At 42.1% G+C, this 26805-nt stretch overlaps 1 pseudogene across 1 annotated transcript in view; it reads left to right on the top strand.

The window, feature by feature from the left end:
• The window catches only part of LOC147689894 (uncharacterized), an 85276-nt pseudogene extending 58745 nt beyond the window's left edge, over positions 1 to 26531 (top strand). The window contains exon 3 of the transcript XR_015300129.1: positions 25968 to 26531. The product of XR_015300129.1 is annotated as an uncharacterized LOC147689894 (transcript). The remainder of the gene's footprint in view (positions 1 to 25967) is intronic.
• The last annotated feature ends 274 nt before the right edge of the window (positions 26532 to 26805 follow it).

Raw genomic sequence — 26805 nt, forward strand, 5'->3', positions numbered from 1 at the left:
AAGAGCAGATCCTAAACCATTTTCACTAAGACTAGATTGTAAAGAACCAGATTCCTAACTATCAGAAGTGGAACCCATGCAAATAGGTGGAATTAAAGGGCCTTTAACAACTGAGGAACAAGAGAGAGGAAGAAAATGATAGGTATGCCTATATTGTGGGATATCAGGGAATTTTGCTAAAGAATGTCCTACTAAACTAAAATCTAAAAAGACAGTAGCTATTACCAACATCCCTGATTCCCCTTTGGGAAACTACAACTCTCCACTGGATTGGAGGTCATCAAGTCGAGAGAGATTATCTCCAATCTCTCCCAATATTTAGCAAATACTGTTTCCAGAATTCCCTGACATCTCATCATTCAGGTTACACTTATTCTAACAACTCAAGAAAGACATGTGTTACCAATTATTAAGTAGTTCTAATGCTAACTGCAACTTTTTTGATCTTAGTTTGGCTGGTTCTCTGGGGATCCCTAAAATCTTAAAAGATGAGCCAGAGCCGGTATGAACTGTGGATGGCTCTGCATTGCGTTCAGGCCTCATCAAGTATCAGACACTTCCACTCACTTTAGTATTTTCCAATGGACATACTGAATGCCTATCTTTTTATCTTATTGATACCCTAACCATAAGCTAATCCCAGGATGACCTTGATTAACCACACATAACCCTAACATAGAGACTAGTTATTTAAGTTGGTTTTTATTGTCAAACTAATTGCTGTAACAACTCTAAAACAGAGTGGGCTGCTCCTTTCGATTGTACTTCTGACACCGTACCAGTCATTCACTCACAATATTTGAATTTTAAAGATGTCTTTGATCCAGTTTAGGCCACGTCCTTAGCACCACACAGAATCTATGATTGTTGTATATATACCTTATTCCTGGAGCCCCTCTGCAATGTAGCAGAATCTATGCACTTATATAAACAGAAACACAATACTTGTGACAATGCCTAGAAGAACTAATAGCAAGTGGTTTTACAAGACACTCTACTTCTATACTCTATAGCGCCATGAGACCTCGTAGTGAGTTGTGCGCTATATAGGAACATTTGACATTTGACTTCACCAGTGTCTTCTCCTCTTTTCTTCGTCCCAAATGGGGCGGGCGATTTAAGAGCATGTATAGACTATTGTAGTCTTAATAAAGCCACGATTAAAAATAAATATCCATTACCATTGATCCCGGTTTTATTGGATCAGTTCGGTCATGCATACGTTTAAACGAAGTTGGACCTCCGGGGAGCACACCATCTTATACCAGTCAAAGAGGGTGACGAGTGGAAGAAGGCTTCCAGAACAACGTTTTGTCTTTTGAGTACACTGTCATGCCCTTTGGCTTGTGTAATGCCAGGGCGGCTTTCCAATACTTCATTAATGAAGTTTTGGACATCTGTGTGGACTTCTAGATTGACAGCATTCTTATTTATTCAAAAAAATTACACAGATCATGTTCAACAGGTAGGAGCTGTCCTACAACGCTATGAGAAAATCATTTGTTTGCTAAATTAGAATCATGTACATTTCATACACAAACCATTCACTTCCTAGGGAACCATCTTTCTCCAACTGGCTTTTCATGGATCCTGCCAAAGTGGAAGCCATCATGAATTGGCCAGAGCCCACCAATGTAAAATGCATACAACGAGTTTTAGGATTCGCAAACTTCTATAGGCAGTTCATTCAAAACTTTTCTGAAATTGTTGCTCCAATAACAAGTTTATTACGAAAGGGATAGACCTTAACCTGGTCTGAAGCCGCTTCACAAGCATTTTGAACCTTGAAAGAAAAGTTCACTTCAGCCCTAATATTAAAACATCCTGACCCGGATAAACCATTTTATGTCGAAGCAGATGCTTCATTCGTTGCTGTTAGAGGTGTCTTATTCTAATAACATCCAGAAGATGGACAATTTCATCCCATTGCCTTCTATTCTAAAAAAATGCTTCCAGCTGAACAACATTATACAAGAGCTGAGAGAGAGCTTCTTGGTATTAAATTAGTGTTTGAAGAACGGCACATCATCTAATGGTAGCCAAACATTGAGTAACCATTTATACAGACCATAACAGTTTACAGGATTTTGGCACCGTGAAAACCTTGACACCATATCAAATGAGATGGCTTAACTTCTTTAGTGAATATGACTTTATAATCAAATACTGTCCTGATTAGAATATTCTTCCGATAAAACAGATGGTATACTTTTCAACATTATTGGTCCTGAAAAAGTGATAGCCCTTACACAAAATGAAGCTGATTTTGACACCACTCTTTTATCAAAAAGTCAAGAAACAAACATTAAAGAATGGCTTCCTGACCCTAACAACACCATATAGGATGGACTATTGTATCATAACTCCTGTCTCTTATTGCCAAGTAAGGGCGTAAGAGAACAAGTACTAGGCTGGGTGCATGATTCCCCATTAGCTGGGCATCCAGGCATATTAAAACATTGACCAACTGTAGGAAACAGTTTTGGTGGGATTCCATGCATAAAGACTTCAAAGAATATGTTAAAAATTGTCCAACCTGTGCCCTCCAAAAAAGCACGCACCATGCTCCAACTAGATTATTATGTCCTCTTCCAACACCATCAAATCCGTGGCATACAATTAGTATTGATTGTATTTACAATTTACCACCCGCTGGTGGTTACACTACTATTAGCGTTATAGTGGATCTATTATCAAAAATGTCTCACTTTATTTCCTTTGCTAAAGTGCCATCAGCAGTAGAATAGGCAAATAGGAATGCAGTTCACTGGGCCCTAAGAAACACTAGAGGCAACCTAGCTATTTCATACTCATGTAATGTAGTGCATAGAAATAACTTTAGGGTGGTAGGCTGCTATGAGCATTCTAAAGTTACGAGACAGAGGCTATTCCAAAGGCCTTCTCAAGAGGGCGCGAAAAAGAGCCTGGTATAGACCATGGGAGACAATACTAGAAGTACAGGACAAAACTAAAGAAATAGACAGATTAGTCTGTGTAAATACCTTCACCACAAGGAGCCACAAAATAAATAAAGTGATAAAGAAATACTGGAACCTAATAGGACCTGAGATCGGATTGCCACAAGCTCCCATGTGCTCTTTCAAAAGAGCAAAGAATATCAAGGATCATGTGGTCTCCAATAGATATCAGAAACACAACTTGGTTTACCACCTATAACAGGGCATTAAAGATGTGGAAACTGTAAGGTATGTAAATACACCAAACCTGGAAACCCCTTCACCCACAGGGCAAAGACCTATTCCCTTGACAAATTTACGAACTGCAACAGCCAAAATGTAATTTACGCCATCAGATGTCCTTGCCAGATGATGTATATTGGTCAAACTACCCAAAAAGTAAAAAAAAAGGTTTCTACGGCATCAGAGCAGACTCAGATGTAAGGTACAAGGTGCACCATTAGTGGAACATTACAATAGCTTTAGCCACACACATGAACAGCTTGAGTGGTGGGTAGTAGAAAAAATACAACTACATCAGAGAGGGGGTAATATGGCTTCCTCACTCAATTTCAAAGAGTGCCGTTGGATCCATATCCTAGAGACTGTAAACCAGGGCCTAAATGAACACGAAGAGACTTATTTACAAATGAACAGATTATAAACCCAGGACACACTACACCTATCTTACATGTACACTAGTCTAGGCCATTCCTCTCGATCAGAGAATACCGTAGATAGACATAGCGTTGTGAAATATAACCACACTTGTCACATACCAGTTGCTAGGATACGTTCACTTGGTCAGGCACCGGGCCAACCATATCAGGGATATTATACCACACTAACTATCTAAGCTGAAAACTGCATAAATGTATAGTGCGTACTAATGTGTATTCCTTTTGATATGAATATATGACTATACCGGCAAACCTCGGGCCCACTGTGTTTGGCCGCATATTATAACGTAATTATCTAACCAATCAAGTCTATAACTACATACATGTATAATGTGAATCTCCATGTAATTCTAATGATTTGGCCACACTTAGAAACCAGCATTACCCCATGCACAAAGGATTAATACAATGGCCATAACGCGCCTTATCGATATCAGCATACATAGGTTGTTTCAAAATTGTGAATATCATGTGGTTAAATATTTGTCTATATTCTGCAATGAACTGGGCCACACAAGCCCTGAATCACTTAGCGACCTTTTCATTTTTATTGACATATGCGCTTTCTTCGTGAAACTTCCAATAGGCATAGTGTCATTAGTGGATAGATGTCACATATGTGAGATATGTATTTTTAAAATAATAATTTACGATACTTGAACAGAGTTGTTTTTCCATTATAACCATGACACTGTGTAAAACACGCTGAAACAATGTATTTAGTTGAGCCCTGTATAATCAAGGGATTTTTTCAGAACATTTAAACTAAGTATGGGCGAAGTTGTGCGAAATGGCAAAAAAAATCAGCGAGTTCACGAATTTTCCCGCGGACTCACGGATTTTTGTGCCATTTGCACAAATAGGTGACCACGTGTGCCTGTAACTTTGCCAGCGTGCCAAAAGGCGCCGAGGTCCCTTGAGTGAGCTGGCCATTATAGTGGGGACGGGCGGGAAGACGTTTCATACTGCTAGTGTGTGGTGGACGGGGCCAAACGGGCTGGGCTTCTATGCGAGTTCACATGCATCTTGTTTATAAAGGGTCAGAGACCGAGCAGAGCAGCACATGAGGAGAAAGCAGCCTCCTGGTACAGGAGCTACACGGAGATGGCACTCGGGAAACTCATGGATGCAAAAATACGTTTGGCACAGGACCCAAGAATCCTTCAGATGTCCAAGATAGCTCTGCTGCATGTGTTGGTACAAAGCCATTCTGATCCTGCTCAGTGGGTTCAGGCGCATGGCGCTGCTGGACAATGTCCCATCTCACACTAAAACTGCCCCGTACAGGCATATGCTGGCGCTGGGCAGTAGGGTGCAGTGGCATGCGGGTGCTCCACGCCTGGTGTATGCGCATACCGGTGCCAGGGGGGACACGTGTTTATTGGTGCTGTGTAGCAAGTTATGACTTTACATTTTGACTGTACAGACGGTGGTACCACCTACACGGATCAGGAGCATCCAGGCACCAAACTTCATGGTGCAAGAGCATAATGGTGCTGTGCAGTACGGGTATATATGTTCTCGGGGCAGGGGCCACTTAGCACAATGTGTGCTCACACCCAGAGGTCTCCCAGGCAATTGAGCACAAATGATTTTCACACTGGAGGACTCCGGGGCAGTTCAGCAGCACGGGGGCTCACACCCACTGGGCCCCAGGGCAGTTTAGCAGCACCACCCTCTGGTTTATCACTGCAACCCTCTGGTTCATCACTGCCACCCTCTAGTTCACTACTGCCACCCTCTGGTTCATCACTGCCACCCTCTGGTTCACCACTGCCTTCCTCTAGTTCACCAATGTCACCCTCTGGTTCATCACTGTCACCCTCTGGTTCATCACTGCCACCCTCTGGTTCATCACAGCACCCTCTGGTTCACCACAGGTACCCTCCGGTTCATCACTGTCACCCTCTGGTTCATCACTGCCACCCTCTGGTTCATCAGAGCACCCTCTGGTTCGCCATTGCCACCCTCTGGTTTTTCACTGCCACCCTCTGGTTCTTCACTGTCACCCTCTGGTTCATCACTGCCACCCTCTGGTTCACCCCTGCCACCCTCTGGTTCATATCTGCCACCCTCTGGTTCACCACTGCCACCCTCTGGCTCATCACTGTCACCCTCTGGTTCATCCCTGCCACCCTCTGGTTCACCACTGCCACCCTCTGGTTCATCACATTCACCCTCTGGTTCATCACTGCCACCCTCTGGTTCACCACTGCCACCCTCTGGTTTACCACTGCCACCCTCTGGTTCATCACAGCACCCTCTGGTTCAGGACTGCCACCCTCTGGTTAGCCACTGCCACCCTCTGGTTCACCCCTGCCACCATGTGGTTCATCAGAGAAGTGTGGCTCACTGGTTAGAGCAGGCAGACCCTGAAGCAGAGGTCAGACCCGGGACCAGGGTTCAATTCCCGACGCGGCAGGGTCTTGAGCTCAAATGTCCATGGACTCGATAATTCTCGCTTCGGTGCCTGACCTAATCATGGGTTCACACTCTGCAACTCTGGGCATTAAGCTTGCTTAATCTCCACAACGCCCCCCCCGCGGCGGGATGCCTGGCTTTCACCTTGGGGATGCCCTGTAGGGGCTATCTCACAGGGAAAAACCAGGACGGGTTCCCAAGGCAAGCGCGGAGATACCCCTTCGGGGGTCGATTCTGGCGCTATATAAGAAATATAATTATAATAATAATAACAGCACCCTCTGGTTCACCACTGTTACCCTCTGGTTCACCACTGCCACCCTCTGGTTCACCACTGCCACCCTCTGGTTATTATTATTATTATTATTATTATTATTATTAAAGGGGTTTGTAAAGCACCTGGTGACGCCTCCCGGCGTGTCCCCGCGCTGTGGAGAGAGAGTCATTGGAGGAAGGAGGGAAGGGGAAGCTAGAGGGCGAAAAGATAAGTTTTCAGCAGTTTTCTGAAAGAGGACTCACCACTGCCACCCTCTGGTTCATCACTGTCGCCCTCTGGTTCACCACTGCCACCCTCTGCTTCACCCCTGCCACCCTCTGGTTCATCACTGTCACCCTCTGGTTCATCACTGCCACCCTCTGGTTCATCACAGCACCCTCTGGTTCACCACTGCCACCCTCTGGTTCACCACTGACACCCTCTGTTTCACCACTGACACCCTCTGGTTCATCACTGCCACCCTCTGGTTCACCACTGCCACCCTCTGGTTCATCACTGTCACCCTCTGGTTCATCACTGCCACCCTCTGGTTCATCACTGCCACCCTCTGGTTCATCACAGCACTCTCTGGTTCACCACTGCCACCCTTTGGTTCACCACTGCCACCCTCTGGTTCATCACAGCACCCTCTGGTTCACAACTGCACCTTCTGGTTCATCATAGCACCCTCTGGTTCACCACTGTAGATTATGGGGAGAAAGCACATCTGCCCAGCCTCAACCGGGGGCTGGTTAATGTGTTACTGAATTTGAGCTTCATGTCCGGCACCTGCTTCCTTATCTGTCAGTGCTTCCTGTTGTGGTTTAATTTTTGTGACAGCCTGGAGCATTGTGCCATACTTGTAACTATTCTCTGACCCTGTTTCGAGGGTCAGAGCAGGGTCAGAGAATAGTTGCAAGTAGGCAACAACTCCGGAGGCGCTGCTCACGAAGCACTTACAGGGTTACAGCAGGTGCCCAAGTTGAAGTTAATTTCTTTGTAACCATTTACAAAATGGTTACAAAGAAATTAGCTTCAACTCGGGCACCTTCTGTAACCCTGTAAGTGCTTCGCGTACTTCAGTTTTAGAAAATCCGTCCCACATGCGATTTCGTGGATTTTACTGCAATTTCGCGAGATTCGTGGACCGTGAAATTGCAGAAAATCCGCAAATTCGGCGAATGGAACTGATTTTACGCCCATGCTTAATTTAAACACCACTTTATCGAACGATACCTTCTTTGTTGAATACAAATAAGATGTAATGTGAATAGCTTTCACGCTTTCGACATATGTCATCTTGAAAGTATGCCAAACAAAATCAGTACTTAGTTTTTGCTTGCAAAGCTTTAACTATGACAATGTGGAAAACGCACTGCCTAGTATGTAGGTCAACACAAGTCCAGGTGGATTGTCCCCCAGGTCTTAGCAGTTACCCTTCCCGGGAGAGATACATTCACGAACACACGTAGGCCACATAATCACATATGTTAAATAGGGACGCCGTTCGCGGCCCGGCTGCCATTCACCGCCGCTTGAAGATAGACTCAGACGTTCAAGCCGATCAAAGCCGTTCTCCCAAGTAAGCTAAATACTTAACTCCTTTTTCTTCTATTCACGCACAAATCGGGTTACATACTAAGGTCCCGCTTCACTCGAGTTCAGCCCCGATCCCAATCGCATCCTCACTACAATCCATCCCTTTCCAAGTGTTGGCCGTCCGTTTGCATGCTTTTGAATCACCCATTAAGAGAATGCCATCATGTATTGCCTGGAGCACATTAATTGGGTTCGTACGCTACAGTTTCCACTCCGTAACTAATATTGATAATTGGCACCATCTCTCTAGCCATAACGCACTCGCATATATTACTACAGGGGGATTCCAGTAGACATATAACATTGTTACGATTACTCGGGCTTGTAATACCAACATTACGCTCAATGATATTATGTACGTGCACCTACTTATTAACGGTCCCATGCCGATTTATTTTTTATTTTTTCTGTGCGGTTCATATGCGGATACACAGACTCCACATGAGTTATTCTTGCATGTGCACTTCCAACCACATTTAACATCTATAAGCTGATTAGCCAATTAGACTCCAAAAGGACACTTAGACATTGATGGTCTCCCCTGAATTGTTACCTCACAGGAAATCGCTCATGCGGCACTTTCGCCAATTCTCCACCGGCTGGTGAAGAATTTCTACATTTACTGCACGAGGTACATTATCTGCCTGACTTTACCATCCATGTCACTCATCCCAATAGTCTGTGTATTGACATGTGCATAACTATTTTCCCAGATATCACCGAATACAGAATCATTTGAAGGGTGTCGGCTGACACCTCCCCTAAAGCTTCGGAAGAACTCTTTAGCTTCCTAAGGAACCCCCAGGTGAGCATACCACTGGATAGGTTCGCCTTTTAACTTATGCTTTTAAACACACAACCCCTTAAATATTCCTCCCTTACAATTGCAGGCTGTCCTTCTTCTATCTGTCCTGATGAAGACCCACCCCGGATGCAAATAACTCTGCACCACCACGTAGGGTCAAAACGTGGACGTTATTTACATCAATCCATCCACAAAAAGTTACAACACAAGAAAAGAAAACAATTCAGTTTGTTGTAACTATTGAATCCAGTGAACTGATGATAATCTGTGTCGTCTATAATTGTATGTCATTATGTTGTTCTCCACTGTCTATGTATAGTACAGTAATCACTTGTCACTACCAGTCACCGAGGTACTCCACTTTGTATGTGATTTCATATTACGTCTGTCTTGGACAGCCGCCCTGTACAATTGAGTAATACATGCAAAAGATTGACAATAAGAAACATTGTTTATACTTAAGAAATGTGTTGTGTCTTTATAATTTTTAGATTCAGTGTCCATGTAAAATGTGTCTATACACTTAGAGAAGCAAAGAAATTTCTTTTTACCCGGCAGAACCACTATTTTAATTTATCTTAAGGACCCAGGTTCTGAGGGTCACTGGGTTACCCCATTATAATTAATGGCTATGAGCATTCTAAGCATGTTAGAACTGTTCGTTTCATTCCTGCTGCTAGCAACATTTATAAGTTCTGTTTTAATTATACTCTGTGTGGTTAACATTTACATACTAAGGAACAGGAAGAAACTGTTGAAATAAACAATTTTAAATATATAGTTTATTTCTTAGTGCAATGCTTGAATGTGCTATTCTAAGACTGAAATTTGGTCTGAATTACCACTGTAACCCTGAACTACTTGAGGGAATGTAGTAACCCAAAAACAGTTGTTTGTGGCTACAGTAACCTGGAATTCCTTACTCAGTGATGGTTCATTAAACTAAGTTTCTGCACTCGAGGGTTGAAAATCTTGGAAGACCTGGGCCCTATTCCCAGGATGTGCAACAGTTTTATTCCACTAAACTGTGAAGCTTATTCCACTTTAAATTCTTCTTGGCTATCAGTTGTGTTGATGCCCTGTCTATTAAGAGCTGAGTTGAGGCCCAGACCCAACATGAAGTAGATAAACATTCCCCATGTTCTCTTTTGGTTACCAGTTACAAGGATGGTGTCATGTTTGAATGCAGGTCCACTGTTCACTTTCACTGCAAGGCACGGTGTATATGCAACTACCCTCTTCAGAGTCACTACTTTTGTGTGTGCACATTTTATTGTATGTCATTTTATGTGTGCCTATTACTTCCTGATTGCTACAGGTCCAGCTGCCAGTGAATGAGGCACCATTGGTTGTATGTATCCATTTTATTCTCTTTCACTATATTTGCTATCTTACAGAAAGGAATATCTGGTCTTAATGAATCTCTACACATGTGTGCTAAGAGTTTTCCACAGGCAGAAACATCTTGAGGGCTTATATTGGATTGCATTATATCCCACTTTTTAACCACTACCGTTTGGGACAACAATAAAATTGAATGGGTCCACCAGGAACTATTTGTTTGGGTGTACGTCAGTACAACGCGATCAAAATGATCGCGGTACTTTACGATGCAGCCATTACAATGCAAGTTGTTACTACGACTTGCGTTGGAGGGCGCTGGATTGTGGATTAGTTTAATTTTCTATTCCAACTCCAGCCCACGTAACAGTAAGGAAGGTGTTGGAATAGAAAATCAAACTATTCCTTTACCAAGAGCGCCCTACAGCGCAAGTCGTAGTAACGACTTGCGTTGTAATGGCAGCGTTGTAAAGGACGCGCGGTGTAAACACCAGGTCGTAAAGGTCGTTTACCATTTGTTTTACCAATCTCTTTCCTCTGATGTCACTTCATTATGTATACCTATAATGAAGCATGCCACCTCAGGGTGGGTAAGGGCTTTTGCCCTTTAATCTATATGGACTGACTACAGGCACACTGACTTTCTCCGCCGCGGTTGCTTATTTTTTGAAACATTGACCACAGGCACTTTTTGTCTGTTTTGCATACTGATGCAACAAATGCACTAAATTTGGGTTCCTCTGAATTGTGATAGTATACAACTGTATTCAGCTTCCATTTCCTACCTGCAGATCCACTTGCTGATACAACTATGGAGTATGAAACACAGCCACACTAGGAGATTATCTTATCATTAACAACTCCTGACAGAATACCTCAGGCCAAGATCCTTGAGTATTGTACATCTGGACTGAAACACAAATTAGGACTCTGCCAATCACAGTGACAAGGTTCACTTCTCAGGACTCTTTATTTTAAAACGAGTCAGCGTTACAATTATTTTTTTAGATGTGCTCACGTCACGTGTGAACTCCTGTGTTGCTGCTGGAGACAATTGTCAGGAGCTGGTAATGATCAGATCATCTACTAAGGATCAATGTGGAGATGTCATACTACCAGACATAGGTATGACCGGCTACCGCTTCTAGCGTAAAGATAAATTCCCCCCATTGATTACCACTTGAAGTATCTGTATTACTGTGTGTTCCTGAAAAAGGTAATTGGAAGTAATCAATGCCCACACCGAAAAGTACTTTGACCATTTTTGGAAAAGTGACCCCAGTCCACAGCGCTGCGATGGATAAAAATCTAAAATGCTTTTCGGTTGTTGTTTGTCCAGTGTATGTGTAGAATGCTAGGTCATAGTATGAATATTGTGTATGACTTTTTTCCTTCACAGACCCTTGTTTTTTCTTTGGTGACATCAGACCGTAACCTTGAAAGTCATGGACCACTGTAAGTTCTTGTTGCTCTTAATTTCTGCTTGTCAAGACAATCTTATCCTTTATTTTCTTTGGAGTTGTTAAAGGTTTATTGGCAATTTAACTAAATCACATCACCCCAAATCCGTGACACACAATAATAAACCAATGCAAAATAGATACATTAAAAATATAACAAAGTGTTCAAAATAATCTCAAACTAAATTAATAACCATTGTATTATGGTAATACAGCAATAATGTAAATACATTTGATTATTCTGCAGTACAATCATAGAAACAGGATAGTAATGAAGGGTTAGGTGAACTGTGTTCGCGCAGTAACAACATGAATGTTCATTTATACTGGTGAGCCTTCATCATATAAGCGCTTGAATACACTAGCTAGATTTTCTGTTGTTCATGTGAAGCGAGTTGCCTGGACTTTAATTTTACTCTTGAATCGTTGCAGGCTTACAGGCAGATTAAAAGAAAAGCCAACCTATCCCTGACCTCTAAAGAGATGCGTCACAGAAGGCTCTCAACAGGATGAGGAAAATACCCATCAGTCACCATACGGATCCGCCCTTCATCATTTGGGATTTTGTCCGTACCACCCGTCTGAGAAGATCGGTGCCACACTCAGAGGTCAACCCGGTGGTAAGGGGGTTCCTCAACAGGTATAGGCAATGACAGTGTGGTGTGCCTCTCGATGTTATGAGTGGCCAAAGACATGGGACTGGGGTGTGCAGTGCTAGAAAAGGTGAGGGAGTGGTACGGGTGGTACGGACAAAATCCCAAATGATGAAGGGCGGATCCGTATGGTGACTGATGGGTACTTTCCTCATCCTGTTGAGAGCCTTCTGTGACGCATCTCTTTAGAGGTCAGGGATAGGTTGGCTTTTCTTTTCTTCTGGGCACATTTTTTGAGACCCTCTGGTACCGTTGTTGTTTATAGGCTTCTTTGGGGATTGTATCCAGAGTATGGTCTTTAAACTTCCCCCAGGTCCCCTCCTACCATAGTGTTTTTGTTACAGGCAGATTATACAAAATTGCAGCACAATCAAAGGCTCGATCATGATCTTCGAGCCAAACTGAGCAAAAGGCCAATAGGTGTTCAATACAATCAATTTGACCCATTTTGATGCCATAAGTGTCAAATAGTCCACACATTGACAGGGAACTGGCTTTCTAGCGAGTAGGGTTAGTGATATTAAAACATATCAATTGGCATTTTATTTTTTCAAAAAGCTCAAAAACTAGCAATTTACTTGAAATATACATTTGCTATTAATCACTTGTTGATAAGTTTCATAGAATGAAGAGTGCTTTACAATATAGGTGTTGGTGAACAGTTCATATATTGTCATGAATCGAGCATTTCTAAACGTCTTGATTTAGAAATAACTCCAGAATGTGTTTTAACTTCCATAGTGGACAGAGAGAAAGATGTTTGTCCTTGTCGCTCACAAGTCACAACATAAACTCAAACTTAATCTACAAAATAAAAATTATTAAATAATACTGCATAAATGAGACAGTATCAAGTTAGCAACTAATAAATTAGGTAATTGGCTCTAATGCATATCTCTTCTGCGCATAGGGTGAAATAAAATATTTACACATTATACATTTCCATTGCACATCATTGCGTAATGCAACTGTGCCTCACAGATGTATTTACTTAAGGGTGTTCACAAAGCAGAGCCATCAATCACTCTGCTAAAGTCTCTTGTAATCTTCTTTTTGATTTTCCAAAGGTTGCCGAATCATATGAAGGTGTAAACCAGCAGTGTTTGGCATCCAGTGTCAGAATTACAGGCTAAACATATAAGAAACATTTTGCATAAAATATAATTAACATATATAGGCAGTCGGTGGGTAGCAGCTCACAAATCTGACATAGATCAAGCTTTATGTTGGATGTCCTAGGTCAAAACAAATGTTTCTCCCAGACTCATGCGCCCCATTAGCAATGGTGAGCAATGTATATGACCTGATAACAAAAACAATTTCACTAGAAAGTCACATTTATTCATGGAATAATGGAAAATTGTAGGGAAAATGCAATCCCGATTAACAAAGGCCAGGTTGCAGCAGTTTTGCATGTGGAGAGGTCACTTATAAAATAGTATGTTCTGCCACTTCTGAAAATGCTTCTGCAGTTGTTGATAACTAGGGGAGGAGGTGTGTGTGTTCCACAGGCAGCTACAGTGGACAAGGACAAGTAAAGAAGCCAACTTTCACAAAGTCATATATTTATGCCAGGAGTAAAAAGAAAGCTATTAAGCACGCTCTATGTTTTTTGATTTTCCACAATTTGATGAATCCATACTCCCAAAGTATATTTCTTTTCTTTGATAAAAAAAATCCTTTCTTCAATAACAAAAATGAATATTTCTTTAGAAATACTTTACTATCATGTCCGAGCAGAGGTCACACTGTCCATTAGTAGAAGAAAACCTGCATTTTGCAAACATGTTGCAAAAATGGAATTTTGTTCAAATACAACATCTATTCAATTATTAATTCAATCCATCATTGTCTTTTTGATTTGCAGCACAAAAGCAGAAGCAGGTAAGACATTGTACTCTATACTTTTTAAGATGGTGCAAACTTGGTGGCAGAAGTTAATTTTCTATCATGAAAACTCCTACAGATTCAAAGGGTGCCATTTACCTTCCTCACAGTGTGCAAAATAAACCAAAAGAAGAGTAGCTTTTGACTTTCACTTAAGTGTATACTTGAGTGTCTCTATCCCCTGAAATCAGGGAGTGGAGCCATCTAATGCTGATTTTACAAGCGTAAAGTGCTAATTAATAAATTCTCCTACAGAAATGGAGCTCTCTGCCACCTGTGCGAAGATATCCCTAAGGAAAGATAGCAAAAATAATTAGACTATATTAAGTAAAAAAAGATAAAATACAATGTTAATGCAAACTATAAATGTAAAATAATTATAACCATTATTTATAATGAAGTAAAATACAAAGTTACAAGACCTAACTCATCAAAATAAACTTGTATTAAATATTGTAAGTGCATTATTTACTTTGTAAAGATAACCAAAATAATAAATCCTACCTTAAGTAGATTTAATGTTTTTAATTAATATTTAAGAAATTCATTAAAAAATATGTTTAACAAATGTAAATTATTTTTTATTTTAATAGAAGCTTAAAAATAATATTGAACGTTTTTTAAATAAAAAATATTGTAAAATAATAAAATATTCAATTATCTATTTTGTATATTTTTTAACTCTAAATTATTTTTAATTTTTAATTGAAATGTCAAATTCATTTATTTTTACATCATTTTCAATGGATTGTTATTTTAAGTCACAGACCCCATTAGTTTCATAGGGGTGTGTTGCAGTAGCAGTGATTGGTCATTTGGTACCACACTTACTCCAAAGGTGGGCTGCAATACATTAAATCTGTTTGTGGCCTTTTGTGGTTTAGTAAGTTTAGAAGTGAAGTTTGTGAATGGTAATTGTCTCACACTTTTGTGGGTTTGTTTTATTAGCATCTATCTGCCTAAATCGCTCCATTGAGGAGCAGATGTTCTCCATGTTACAGCCACTACTGCTTGTCATTCCTACATTCATTTCTAAATCATACGCTTATGTGTTCAGATATCTCTGCCACTGAGAAAAGATCAGAGAGGTAGAAGTGCAAGTCTAGTATCGTAGGAAGTGTATGTAAGTTAATAGCTTTTTGTAGCACACGCGTAGTACCACTGTAGTGCTACCACACATATAATAAAATGCCGTTTGTGACTAGGCCTCAGTGTCTGTAATGACTTGAAGTGGGGTGGTCACCCTAATGGAACACTGGAAGATCATCACACCCAGAAGAAAGACTCAATTTTTTCTCCACTGATCATTGACCATGGATTTTACAATTCCCTTCTGAAATCTTATTTGTTTAGATTAAAGAATATTAACACAGATTTGGGAGAAGCAGCTGAGAATCTTTAATCTACTAGGCTTTTCTTTGTTTTTTATTTGGGAGTTTGGATATGTCCCCTTGGTCACACCATTGTAGCAGGTTTACGCCTCATATGTCCGTAGTGATGATATGTGACCTCTTCTTCTCAACCAAAGTCCTGCACTCTGACCTAACGAAAGTCCTCATCTCATGATACTAAATTGGACTTATTCTTGTATCTCTTATTACCATTGTACTTCTAATCTGCTAGAGAGTCTGTTGCATGTGGTTTGCTGTAAAGCGCTCTGGTAGCCCTGGGTTGTGCCAGCGCTATATAAAACTCCTAAAATAATAAAATAAAATAATCTCAGTTGGAGCTCTCTTTACTTTAAAAAAGTAAATTCATTACATAACATGCCTTGCCTAAGTAATTTCCTTGGGGGGCAGAATTATAAAGTCATCCTTTGAATTTATATCAGAAAAATATCCATTAATCTCTTAGCATCTTTTAGTAGTCAATGTATGTAGGTTTCAGGAAAGATTCTATAAAATGATTGCAAAAGTGTTTGCCACAGTGGTTGCTGGTAAATATAATTATGTAAAGTGCTTGCAATGTTCAATACTGTAAAAGCTATCCAAACCAAATCCATCAAGTCTTTCTTAATAATTTATTTGCTATGTCTTCATATGTAAATGTCAACCTATTTTTATTAAATCTGCAAATTACCATTTACATTGGTCATATTAATCAAAAGTCCATAAAACAAATACAACATTCATATATTCAGATAAGCATTGCTTCAATCTGACCTAAACACAAGTGTAGTTACCTCTCTTTTCAATTGGGAGGTTGTTAATTCTGTTGAATCTCTGTGTCCCTGATACAAAAGATCTCCCTCACACATCTATTGAAGACTGGTGAGACTTGGCCTGTGGGCAGCCGGCATATAAAGCAGTTGACTTTCAAGCATTCAGTCCTCTTGATAACACCCACAGAGCTCTCCACAATGTCATGGAAAGTCAAATTCAGTTGTGTTGCTGTGCCTGTGCACTCAGCTCAGCTTGAATAATCTCTCAAATATAAGCATTACATGTATTGTAGAATTGTACAAATGCATTCATTTCAGTTTATTTTCTTACAATACAGATATTTTGCCCTTAAATACCAGGTTTTATTTGTTCAGTAAATAAATACAATCTCCTTCATCAGATTCAATTTTCTCCAAATAATGCATTTCATATTCCTAAATCAACTTGTAATTTTTAGCAAAGTAGCTTATTTTTCATCAAATAGCCACTATTGTCTGAGCATACTCTGGCCTTCAAGTACAATTTCTCATTTATATTACCCCATCTATCGCTTTTTCCACCCAATAAAAAGCTTGACCTTCTTTTATAATATCCCCATTGTCAACAAACACCAGCTCTTCAGTGTATGTACATTATTAGTTTGGTCTGCAATGTCAACATATCAGCTTATTTTTCTCATCAAATATTCACATTTAACACGGCTTCAAATAGACAGATCTAGCCGCTCCTGCCCATGGGTTACCAGATCATGCCGGGTGGGCTACTACATGCCAGGGATTCCCCTCAAGAAGCAAAGGATCCCCGTCATATGCCCATTTGATGTTAGGTATTACCGCAAGATGTCACCAGGGATGTCCACTAGATTTCAGGTGTAGATACCAGAAGGGCCTACTATATATTAGAGATCTCTGTCAGGTATGCCCACTACAAGGCAGGATTTTCCATCTCATATGGTTGTCCGAGGCCAGGCATAGTTTCCACAGCAAAGGATATCCACAAAATGCCAAGAATACCCTCCAGGAGCCAGCAGCAGTGCCACGTACCAGGGATGTTTATGAAATGTGATTGACCCAAGAGTATTTTAGGTGTCACTGCCGGATGGATGTCAAGGCTGTCAATTGTTAGAAATTGGGTTCCTAGTTGGCTGGGGTATAATCCCTGGTCAAACAGTAATCACAACCTCACTGAGGGAAAGGGAAAGGGACAAGTAGTCCCTAATGAACCTGTGCTCTCCCTGTGCTCTCCCTCTGGTAGCTTGGCACTGATCAGTCAGGCGTAACTTTAGAGCAATGTGTAAAGTATTTTTGCAACACTTCAAACAGTAAAACTGTTAAAACATCACACAAAAGCATTCCACACCAGGTTAGAAAAACAAAAAAAAATACAATAGGTGGAACTGGAGTTATGAATTTATAAATAATTAACTGTAAAATATTGTTACAAAGCATACAGCCCCAACTGGGGATATTTGGTTGGGCTGGATCGGGTCAAATCCAAAAGCTCAGGCCAACTGCCATGGAGCGCGGGTACGATACAGTCACAGATCACTCCCACTGAAGGATTACCTTCTCAAGTTTTGTGCCAAGAGTGCCATTGGTGGGGAAGAAGCTTGCTGGGAGCAAGGAGAGCTTTGCTGGCAATGGTCATTGGGAAGCCAAGAGCCAGCCAGGTGTCACGGAAGGGTCCGCTGGAGCCTCGCTGTAGTGATCCAGGGCCACGGACAATGCTTGCTGTGCGAAGAGGTAAACTTGCAACAGCTCGCACTGATTCATTGTGCGAGAGGCACGGTTCCAATGCGAACAGGCCCGCTCACTGTTGTGAGGAGCTCAAAAGTTTGATTCAAAGGAATCGAGAGCCACACCAAGGGCTCAGGACCTGGAGGCACCTCTTGGGAGTAAGGAGCTCATTGAAGACAGGTCCAGGGGCTGTGGGGAGCCTGCAATGTGCCTGAAGCTCAGATCAGGAGGCCAGCAGACTAGCCCTTTGAGTCACTCTGGGGTCCTTGGTTGAAGATGGGTTCCAGTATCAGTTCTTCCTCCCGGCGTAAGGGGCAGCAGGCCAGCACAGCAAGTCCCCATTTCCTTCAGAGTAGCAGTCTAGCAGTGTGGAAGTCCTTTCAGCAGCACAGCAGTCTTTCTTCCTGGCAGAGTTTCCACAGATCCAGATGTATACAGAAGTGGTAGTGTCTGAGGTCCAGTTTCCTAAACCCAGTGGTGCCTCTGAAGTGGGTAAACTTCAAAGAGATGCCTTGAAGTGCACATATGCCCTGCCTCTCTGCCCTGGCTCCAGACTCACTACAGAGAGGTGTGCAGCCCTTTGTGTGGGTACAGGACACAGCCTATTCAGGTATAAATGAGTCTGGGTCCAGCTCCTCCCTCCCCCTGCTAGGATAGCCCATCAAGTCAAACTTAGGCTCCCATTGTGTGCGGCTGTCTATGTGGAATACACAAAGCCCAGCTGTCACCCACCCCATACACGTGATCATAGACAGGCAGCAGGCATCAAATGGATAAAGCAAAAAAAATGGCAACATTCTAAAAGTGTCATTTTCAGAATTGCTAATTAAAATCCTACTTCACCATAAGTTGTGATTTTAAATTGTGATTGTGAAACTTAGGAGACTTATTTCTTCCTGAATTGGAGATTAGACTTATACAATGGAATAAGCAATCCCAATGTTATCCTATGTGAGAGATAGGCCTTGCAGCGGTTAAAAAGGATTTTAAGGGTGTTTCACTACCAGGACATGTAAAACTCAAAAGTACATGTCCTACTTTTTAAATACACTGCAACCTGCCATTGGGCTGCCTAGGGCCAACCTTAGTGTTGACGTATAAGTATTAAAATGGAATTTTGGGCCTGGCAAGAGGTTTAACTTTCCAGGTGTACATGGCATTTTGAAACTGCACACACAGGCTCTGCAGTGGTAGGCCTGAGACATGTTTAAAGGGCTAATTAAGTGGGTGGCACAACTAGTGCTGCAGACTCACTAGTAGCATTTCAAGTCAAGTCAAGTCAAAGAATCTTTATTCGCTGATTAAAAAACACCATAAAAGCACACTCATATTTACATGTTAAAAAGTCATTAAACATTTCAGGGTTCTTTGTACAGTGAATTAACAAAACATAAATACAACAATATAGCCATATTTAACACTTAAAAGTTAAAGTAAAAACATTTCAGTCTTCTCCTCTAGTAAGCCTTAAACGAAGTGCTACCTTGATAAAGTTCATAATACTACACAGTGTTAGGGGTTCCTCAGCTTTCTGTAAGAATACAAGTGCCTCCCTAGCGTGGACCAAATTAGCATTTTTCAAAATATTTACAAGGTATCTGCGTCTGGGCATTGAGTAAAAGGGGCAGAGTAAAACAAAATGAAGGGAGTCCTGCAGAGACCTGTTGTCGCAGCCGCAGGGCCCCTTCTGTTCTATTGATGTAGCAAACCCCGCTGGTGATGCCAACATAAATGGGAGAAGGTTCAATCTGAAACGGCACATCAGGAACCTATCCTGTGCATTGTACATGAGGAACAAGTATGGCTCCATACCTTCCACACTCTTCACTAGGTGATGGGCCCTCACTGTCTTTTTGCACCCTTCAGCCTCATCTCTGCGTAGGTTTTTCCGCTCTAGAAAAATTCTCCCTACATGCAGTTTATTCTGGGCTACAATAGTTACAGGATGAGTAAAGAGGTTCCCAAAACCTAGCTCCTCCAGGGTATTCTTTACATAAAGGAGCCAGGGGATGCGCATACACTTGTCCCTTTTTAGGCAGTCCGATAAGATTTCTCTACTAAGTGTCGCATCAGGATTGTACCAGATTTTTAACCAAGCGATAATAGGCCTCAATGTTATCAGATCTTCTATATATGGTCTCCCTAGCTCCCTATGGGCAATCAAACCAGCAGTACTTTGTGGTACCCTCAGGAGTGATTTCAGATATTTATTTTCTTCACGTTGGATACTAGTGGTATTGACAAAGCCCCATACTTCTGCCCCGTAAATTACCTTGGAGCATGATACTGAGCTGTACAGATTTATCACCTGTTCCGGGGACCATCTTCCTAGCCTCCTGCCATAGCTAGCAATTGCCCCGTTAGATGCAATCATTTTACCACAACGTTCCTCCACCAGGGTATCAAACCGCAGGGCACCATCAAATGTTACACCAAGGTATGGAAACGTTTTGACCTCTTCCACAATGTGGCTCCCTATTTTGTATGTAAATTTAGAGGTGGCTTTTTTCCGCGCCAGGAGCACATAGGATTTACTCAGATTTACAGAAAGGTCCAAGGCACTCATGAACCTAACAAAACCATCAATCAGGATTTGTAGGCTCCTTGGTGTCCGTGCGATCAGTACCGCGTCATCTGCATAAAGCAGAACAGGAATATGACGCGACCCAACCCTTGGGCAATCTGCCTTCAGACCTAACAGAAACTCCTCCAAATTATTAATATAAAGGGAAAACAAAAAGGGAGCAAGAATGCAGCCTTGTCGGACTCCACTCTTACAGGGAAAAGAACTAGTCAGCCCCCCCTCCCTATTAAAGCGGACTTTGGCGGTGGTGTCACTATGCAGTTCCCTCAATATATTAATTAGACCACTCTCTATCCCCATACTAAGCATCATGCCCCACAATTTTTCCCTATTGACGTGATCGAATGCTGCTGCCAGATCCATGAAACCCATGTAGATGGATTCATCACTAGCCATGGTATACTTGGCAGTCAGCATATAAAGGTTCAGGCACTGGTCACTAGTGGACCTCCCTGCCCTAAATCCGTATTGAGTGTCCGAGAAGATGTTTTTTTCCTCGGTCCACTCGGACAGTCTATTAAGAATTGCCCTCCCCAAAAGTTTTGCTGACACATCAATCAGGGAGATCGGGCGGTAGCACTTTGGGTCATCCCTGTTGCCCTTTTTGAAAATCGGCACAATTACTGCCGTGGACCAAGACGGGGGCAGGCCACAGATGATAGCAGTATTAATAACCCTTGTCATTAGGGGAGCCCAGAGTTCGGGGGGATTCCATCAGGCCCCGGAGCTTTATTTTTGGTCAGGCCCTCAATCCCTGCAATGATCTCCTTAATGGAGAATTCTACCAGTGGAGCTTCAGTTGGAATGGCCGGTAGGTCTACAGTAGAACCAGGCTCATGATTGTACAGGCCCCTGTAGTGGTTGACCCACTGCTCTGGGAGAATATTGGCCCCTATATCCGGGGTGTCTTTTTCCTGGAAAGTTGGGTTATTAATTATTTTCCAGAAACCTGCTAGGTCCTTTCTTTCCCCTGCTTCTCGTAAATCTGCCCACGCTTCCGCCTGCAAGGCGAGTTTCCTCCTCTTAATTTCCTTTTTATAAATTTCTCTGCACACCTTAACTTTGTGGGGGACCCTTGGTTTAGTTTTAAGGCAGCTTTTCAGCTCCCTCAAAGCTTTGGAGCAGTCTTTGTCGAACCATCGGGGATTCCCGTGGTTCTTAAATGGGACACTAGTCTTTAGCAAACTATCGACCAGATTAGCGATCTGGTCGAAAGCTTCCATTATCCTCGGTCCGCGGACTTCTGTGTCCAAACAATCATTAATAGCAAGTTTGCCTGCATCCACCAGGCCCTTGTAGAACTTTTCCCCGTCTATTTTAGCCCATTTTAGTCTCCTGCCCTGGTCTGTTGCTCTCTCAGTGAAGGTGCGTTGAACTCTAATACTTAGACCCACCATATACTGCAGCTCCAAGACAAGAGGGTTATGGTCACTAAAGCCACTCCATTCGATCCCTACACTAGTTGTCTTATTAATTAAGGACCTTGAGACCAGAATGTAATCTATGAAGGAAGAGCATCCTCTACCCTTAAATGTGGGGGGGATTGTGCCATCCTCCTGCATCCCTACCATATTAATGGTGTGTTCAAGGTCATATTTAAACCGTAACATTCTGAAAGCTGAGCCCAACGGCGTATGAGAGAAATGCGGACCCTTCTCCATAGGGCATCGGGACCAATCTGTGCTTATTTGGACCAGTACCGGGCTGAAGTGGCAATTATAATCTCCCATAACCACCAACCCATAGTACTGCCCATTTTTTTGGCCTGTTATGACCTGGCCCAACCTATTATCTAATTCAGTAACAAGAGAGATGTTAGATCCCGCTATCTCGTTGTTATAAAGGTTTACTGCAACAAATCTCAGACCTTTCCCAGTGAACCTGACTGCCTGAATCCTGTGGGAATTCCAATCAAGGCAAGTGTAACTTCCCGGAAGGCTCAGATCTGTATAAATAGCTAAACCTCCCATGGCTCTCCCTGATCTTGATTTTTGAGCAGGTACAAAAAAACACTTATACCCTTGCAGATGGAAATTATTCTCCTGGGCCCAGGTCTCCTGCAGACAAATTACATGGAATTTTCTGATATAGTCAAGCCACTCTTTGTTATTAAATTTCCCAGCCAGGCCAGCTATATTCCATGAGATGATTTTTAGTGCCTCATCCCCCTGGACCCCTCCTCCCTGTGACCCACCTAGTGATTCTCGCACTTGTTTTCCCAATTCCGGTCCCTGTGCGTCACCTATACATGCAATATCTACAACCCTAGGTTCATCCAGCACATAACTCCGGGCGCAACATGATGACTTTTGTTTTGCCTCGGGGCTGTGCTTCTCCCACTCAGCATTTGGAACCCCTCTACCCCCTATACCCCATATGCCATTATCTCTTTGTCAATCTACCCCCTCAAGACCATCCAGGCAGTGGAACCGATTGAATGTGTGGAAGGGTGGCTCTAGGCGGCTATATAATGGCCTGGGATTGAACTCGTGATGAACACCCCTTCGACTCACCCTTTCCCAGTTGTCATATGAACGGGTCACGTGTACAGGGGCTGGGATGGGGGGAAAGAAGAAAGACACATGAAGTGTTTGAATTGTTGTTACCTGTGATCAGTTCTTTCCCTGGCATATGTGAGCAACTGTTCCAGCATCCCTGAAGCTCACCAATATGCAATCCCCTATGATGGATTTGCGTGTTCTCCCTATCCAAGGCACCCTTCTGACCATTATGATCTCATTGCTTAAGTGTACGGGTAAGGGTCTATTCAAATTTAGCCACTTAATCACCCTGCTTTTCAGAGCACAGAAATGCTCGGCTTCACCTGCCTCTAGTGGTGGGACGCCCGCCATGACTACTGTACTGCAGACTCACTAGTAGCATTTAATTTACAGGTCCTAGGTAAATGTAGTGCACTTTGCTAGGCACTTCCCAGTAAATTAGAGATGCCAATTGTTGAAAAGCCAGTGTAACCATGTTTAGGGAAAGAGTTCAATCACTTTAGCACTGGTCATCAGTGGTAAAGTGCAAAGGGTCCTAATGCCAGAAAAAACGACGTCAGCTAAAACAAAAAGTCACAAGGTAACAATTAGGGAAAACCATGCCAATGACGCATGGTCCAACACACACCCAAAGCTAAAAATACCCACCAGATGCCATAATTAGCGATGTGACATTCGGAGGCTACAAGCAGCTATTACATGTAAACGGTGACGTAAGGATGTCAAGAATGTCCAATTAAAGTCAAGGATGCCATCAGAGAATAAGAGTACCAGCTAGATATCATAAATATCAGCCAGATGCCACTGGTACTCAATATAAGCCACTGGTGGCCCCTAGTTAGACCACCTGTTGATAATGCGGCCACCAGATGTCAGGGATGCCTATCCTGTGCAATGAATGGGCAAACTATGTCAGGGATATCCACTGGATATGAGAGGAGTAGATGGCTGAGATGCCAACCTTACATACAAGAGATGCCAACCATACAAATATGCACAAACAGATCAATATAAACAATAGCGATAGACATCTACGCAATATCGTATATCCAAAATTGCCTCTCACATTTTGCTTTACTAGTTACCACCTGTATATTTCCAATTCTCACTCTGCTACTTAGAAGAATTATATAGCTTAGCCCCAAAGGGGATGAGGATGTTCCAAGAAGCACAGACACACCCAATCAAATGGTGAAGTGCTGCAGAGCCTGCCCTAAATCCGGTATTTGTAAAGCATGAACAACTTACCCCATAGGATCTCAAGGTGCTGGAGGCCATCGGGGAGATTAAGTGAGCTATTGCCCAGAGTCACATAGTGCTGAGCTGCCACCTGGGATCGAACTGTGTGCCCCGCGCTCCATAGTCAGCTGCCCTGGCTGCTACACCACACCTCTCCTTTGCCTTGGCATAGACAGCAGGAGGGCTGCAAGCTGCTTTTCTGTCTCCTAAACTAGATGTTGGTGAGGTGTCTATACAGTCCAAGAATTTATTTTTTTATTATATATACACAGTGTAACAGTAGCCACTCTGTCGTTATGGTCAAGGTTACCAGAAATGGGATTTCCTCAGATTTTTCAATATTCATAAATATGTGTCCAATTGACTCCACAAAACTATTGTGTTTTCTACATTGGAGGACGATGGAAGGTCTTGAGGTGACTGGTCATGGAAAATCAAAGATAAAAGGGTGTAAAAGGGGGTCCCAACAAGGGTTTGGACACCAACGCATTTTTCTATAGACTTTGAATTCATGCAAAGCAGCCAAACGTCCAGTCACATTTTCCATGAAATGTGGCACATTTACACATTATGGTGTGCTGGAGGCCCTTGTGGCCTGTGATGCGAAGTCCTGCGTTGATGATACATTATGCACTGGCTGGTTCTGAAGGAGATGTTGACAAAGAACTTGCAATTGAAGGACTGTCTTGAAGAAGTGTCATGCAGTGGTGCTTCTGATGAGGCTGTGGACTGCGATGGAAGTCCTGCACCTGGGACAACCAACACTCTGGTCAGGAGGCCAGCCAACTAGCCCTTGTAGTCACTCTGGTGGTTCTGGATTCAACCTCATTCTGCCAAGCCTCACATATGTACTCCTGGAATTATCAAAAATTACATGTTTACTCCAATGCTAACAATAAGGTCCTCAACAAAGTTTTTAGTTTTTTTTTTATATCTGTCACACTTTGCACTTTTAGTACTTTTAAGTAACATTCATAATATTCTTTCAATGGAAATGCATAAACAGGAAACTCTATTATGCTTAGCTTCTAAATAAATGAAAATTAGGAAATAACATAAAGTAGATGTAACCATTTCCAGTCCATTTTTATTATTTATTGTGTTGTTAGAACGAATGACAAGATATGGCTTCTCCCTCCTACACCCTTGTGAGTAAAACCGGAGCAGAATTGAGGACACAGCATTAATTGATGATCTGCTGAGATCTATATTGCCATATGTGACTTCTGATCTCATTGACGATGTCATCAATTGCGCAATCAATGGCAAAATGTTTGGTGATACAAATCTTTGAAAATAGTTGCTGTACTAAAAATGGTCCAAACTGGAAAACAAAAATAGAAAACATTTACAAATGGAATTTTTGCCACAGGAGACAGAGCCTCACAGTGGGAAAATATCATTTTGAATAAGGCTCTGAGAATCCTTCACTGGAACTGCTGAAATATACAGAAATTGTGGTGGTTCAAATGAGACATGTATGCTTGTTCTTTAAAGGTTTTGTATTATGCATGTCATTGCTTCACTGATCACCCAATAAACATGAGGACTGTGTGCATTGTGCATGTGTATTGTGGATGCTTTTATTTGTTAAATGACTCTGCTTTACACTTAACAGAATTTGATTAATTTTGTTAACCATAAACTTACCATCTCTCCATATTATTATCTACTTCTTCTCACTAGGGAAAAGAAAGTGAAGGAACCTGCGGAGTTCAAACAGACCTCTCCGGACGAAAGCAAGACCAAGGACGAGACAAAGGACAAGAGAAGGGTCATGGCCAACAACAAGGGCAAGGAATCACTCCTGGCAAGGAAAAAGATTATGGAGCAGGACAAGGTCATGGCCAGGAACATGGGAAAGAAGGAGTTGAAGAAACATGCTATGGAGTGGCACATGAACCCGGTCAAGGAAAAGGTGAAATATATGACCAGGGAAAAGACCGGGGATATGGACATGAAAAAGACCAGGGAAAAGACCAAGGATATGCTTAGGGAAAAGCTGAAGATAAACACCTTGGAGGTGGCCTGGGACAAGACCAGCGGCAAGGCTATGGAGACAAACTAGGAAAGGGCCAAGCAGAGGACAAGGGAATGGGTCAAGAACATGCAAACGAAGGAAAGAGTCTGGAAGAGGGCCAAGGACAGGGACATGAAGGAAGGTGCCAAGGGAAAGACATGGGACAAAAGCAGGGAAACTATCTCCACCAGTTTCAAGGAAGAGAATGTGACAAGGAATCCAGAAAATAAAAGCCGTCATCCATTATTGCATGGTGTGCCACGTAGACATTCACCTGCATCTCTTCAATTAAACATCCTTAAAACTGTACAATCAAGTTCCATCTCGATATTAAGAAGTGACATTGTTAAAATGGATAGAGTTGCAATGTATACTTTAAAATAAATGCATGAATCAATTATCACCTCTTCAGTGTATTTTTTGCTGAACATACATTTTCATTGATTTATAAAAACATTCTATCTTGAATTACGTAGAACATTAGAGAAAAGTATTTGCATTGTG

This window comes from Lissotriton vulgaris, chromosome 9, assembly GCF_964263255.1.
Source record: "Lissotriton vulgaris chromosome 9, aLisVul1.2, whole genome shotgun sequence".
Lineage (NCBI taxonomy): Eukaryota > Metazoa > Chordata > Amphibia > Caudata > Salamandridae > Lissotriton > Lissotriton vulgaris.